Source organism: Copadichromis virginalis, linkage group LG3 (assembly GCF_057382275.1).
Source record: "Copadichromis virginalis isolate Kocher_CV1m ecotype Utaka linkage group LG3, C_Virginalis_male_GT1.1, whole genome shotgun sequence".
Classification (NCBI taxonomy): domain Eukaryota; kingdom Metazoa; phylum Chordata; class Actinopteri; order Cichliformes; family Cichlidae; genus Copadichromis; species Copadichromis virginalis.
Genome location: NC_140620.1, coordinates 2,711,788 through 2,715,272, shown reverse-complemented (window position 1 = coordinate 2,715,272; position 3,485 = coordinate 2,711,788). Strand labels below are relative to the sequence as shown.

At 44.7% G+C, this 3,485-nt stretch overlaps 1 long non-coding RNA gene across 1 annotated transcript; it reads left to right on the top strand.

Annotated features, from left to right (window-relative positions):
• The first annotated feature begins 608 nt into the window (after positions 1 to 608).
• On the top strand, positions 609 to 2,095 carry LOC146712295 (uncharacterized). The gene is made up of 3 exons (XR_014919031.1): positions 609 to 1,359; positions 1,438 to 1,668; positions 1,810 to 2,095. It is a non-coding gene; the product is annotated as an uncharacterized LOC146712295 (long non-coding RNA).
• Positions 2,096 to 3,485: the final 1,390 nt, after the last annotated feature.

Here is a 3,485-nt window from a genome sequence, read left to right as displayed (position 1 = left end):
AAAATCAGCAGTGCGCTTTATAATCCAGTGCGCCTTATGTATGAATTCTCGTTGTGCTGATCACAAAGTCGCAAAATCGCTAGCCCGACGTCCCGGAGCTAGCGATATGTCCGGTCGGGCGACCAAAATCTATCTCAGCCCCGCCCGTCGGGCTATATGATAACCTGACGGGCGGGGCTGAGATAGATTTTGGTCGCCCGACCGGACATATCGCTAGCTCCAGGACGTCGGGCTAGCGATTTTGCGAGCCCTGCAAACCGATTTTATGTGGTACACGTCGCTCAAAAATCTGTCAAAAATGTTTTAGTACGACTTTGGTAAGCTACGAAGCCGCACCACTTCGCTTGATGGATTACGGCTACTGTAGTCAGGAGCCAGTAATCTGTAATCTGCCAGTAATCAGTAATCTGTGCCCAAAACTCCGTCCATGTCAGGGACCTGGGTCTGAGCGACCCAGTCCATGAGCAGTTATGACTCCTTTTATATTATGTGTGTTTCTGCACTGTGCTGCTGTTCTCGTGTCCATGCTTGTGTGTGTATAGGAAGGTGTGTTTGCGTGTGTGGATGTGGCTGTGACAGGCACCTTCAGGCCTGGTGGGTGGGTGGCCCTGCCAGCTGGCTGGCCACACTTGAAGTTCATCACACACCTGGACCTGATCAAGCCTTGTTGGGGAGCTACTTAACAGTGTGGCTGAGCGCTCCTTGGCACGGGATCGTTGTCATGTCATTTCAGGCTTCCACTGCTGAGGCTCGGGAAAAATGAAGAGGATAATTAAGAGGAAGCATCAGTTCTGTCTCATCTAACTACACAGTATTATAATCATGCACTTATGTCTCAAACTAAGACAAAATGAGACAAAACGAGTTATGTGAGTCTTTAGATTATCAGTAAATTCTGGTGATAGGTTGACGCTCAGTGGAGCCATGTTTGGTTTGTGATGGTCAGCTTCTGTTTTGTGAATCACTCTTTGTAATTTAGAAGATCGTGCAGAAATGTGCGCGCCCTTATCTGAGAGGACATGGAGAGAGTGTCGCAGACTCGAGGTGATAAGATAAACCTCGGCGCTGGACGGCCTGCGCGTTACCTATGTGCATCTTTTCAATGACATCAGGTGAACCCATAATAAGCATTTCTATGTCTTAGACATCTTCGGTCCCGTGAAGGCTGAAGATGCGATGATGAATTAATTTCTTACGGAAACTGGAACTAGTGTTCTAGTTTGTGTTTAACACGGACTCTTTAGTGCGCTGCACACTCGCTCTCTCAGCCCGCGGGTTTCGGAACAAGAAGAAAGGAGAAAAAAGAGCACAAGCGCATCGTTAAAGCCGACTAACGTGAAAACACGTGACAAGACGAAGGTAAGCGGTACGGTTTGGTGACGTCACAGTGGAATCCAGCGTCATGACTTTAACATTGAACAAATCCGGTCCGCACAGGCTCAGAGACAGACCTCATCCTTTTACTTTAACCATGAAACATGAAGCTGTCGCTCATGAGACAGGAGCTCAGCTTTCAGCGTCACAGCTGGAACAACATCAGCTGACATGAAAGACACACAGACGTTTGTTCCCTGTTAGCAAAGATGAAGATGGAGAGCGTGAGGGAACTACAGAGAGGAGGAGGAGGACACGAGCTGTGAGGGACGCAGTGGACCAGCCCTCAGACCTGTGTGTCTCACACTGCCCTGTGATTAAACTCCATGCACTCAGTTTCATTAACACTAATGAATAACAATCAAAAGATAAAGTAATAAGTTACTGTAGTTCTCAGTTACATCCTCGTGTTTACTCCACGTTCGTCTCTTTCAGACATCAGCAGGAGCGAGGACGACCCCCCCCCCCCAGTGTGCGGACGTTCCCACCACATGAATGGGGGACAGGAGGCGCAGCTTCCAGCCCAGCTGGTAGGAAAGTCCTCCTTGGGTGGACTTCTCTGTAACTATGGACTCGTGCATGCAGACGTTTCAGTCCACAGTGATGTCAGTCAGTGCTTTTTAAAGATGTGCAGGATGTGAAATCTTCAGTTTGATTGTTAAATGTTCGTTCACTTTGTTTGTGCTTCAAATAAATTCACTTCATGGATGAAACAGTTCAATGTTGCCTCTTGTTTTGGTTCTGTGGCCCCATGAAACCCCCCCCCTGTGCGCACCCTGGTCGATCTGCTGTCAAACTTTACCTTCATCTATCAAATATTTTACATCAAAATGCTCCTTCCACTCATTTTCATGTCCTTTTCCTGCACACTGAAGTCTGAGGCAAAGCTTAAACATGAATCTGTCAACACATATAAACACACTCGAATCACTGCTTTTTCTCCTCATGCACATGAATCAGGGTCTGTCATTCAGCACACAGACTTAAATACACCAGTATAAAACAAGCAAGCGCTCCTTCCAAGTCTGTGAGCGCACGGTAATAGAAACACTTGACATGTGAAAGATAATCAGTGTTTGAATCTTCACAGAAATGCAAAAATAAAAACGTAGAATAGAAAACAGCACAGAAGTGAAGACTCACGCTCTCCTGTCACACAAGCTCAGTTAAATAAAGTTTTTTGTCCTCGTGTGAACAAAGTGAGTGTGTGTGCTGAAAGCAGCTGCTGTGTGTGTGTTTCACTTCTTATTGCATACTAAAACACACACACTCTCTTTCAGCTCAGTTTAGTGTGTGCAGCCAAACATCACGGCAGACTGCCACAGAGTTCAGCTTCCTCATAGTTTCACACGTCACTTCCTGTCCTCACAGGAAACTAAACTCTGTCTCTCACAGCAAAGAACGGAGCATTTGTCAAAGCCACACATATTCTTAAGGACAAAATCAGTATTTCACAATAAAAGCCTTGTTAATACAAAACTGTCCAGCAGCTATTAGGAGGGCCTTTAATTTGAAATAGATGGAAAAGGAAGCAGAAAAGGTCAGCCAGCTTCAGCGGTCAGAGGTTAAAGGTCATGTCCATGAAGAAATGCTGTTCATACTTTGGTTATTTTTTTTGTCTGAACTGGCAGGAAGTCCTCTGTGAGAAGCAGGAAGTCCTACTTTTGTTGTTTTTGGTGACTTTCAGAAATCTTCCAGCCGCTATAAAATAAAGTGATGCTGGAAACATTGCTGTGGCAGACGGAGGGCTCAGCCGCCTCCAACCGAGTAAAGAGGTTCAGGCTCAGCAGCTCTGATCGTTCATTGGAGTCAGCACAGAGTGTGGAGGCAAGGCAAGTTTATTTGTATAGCACAATTCAACAACAAGGTGATTCAAAGTGCTTTACAGAGACATTAAAAACAAAAACAAACAAAAAGCATGATTTACAATGATTAAAACAAGCAAACAAACTAATTAACAAACAAACAAACAAAACAGTATATAAAATCAAAACAGATAAAATCAGAACAGTAGATAAAATCAGTAGTTAATGTAAGTTTTGAAATATATATATATATATGTATGTATGTGACCTCTGTGTAGTGTCTTCTCTGGTCTGCATTCACAACAA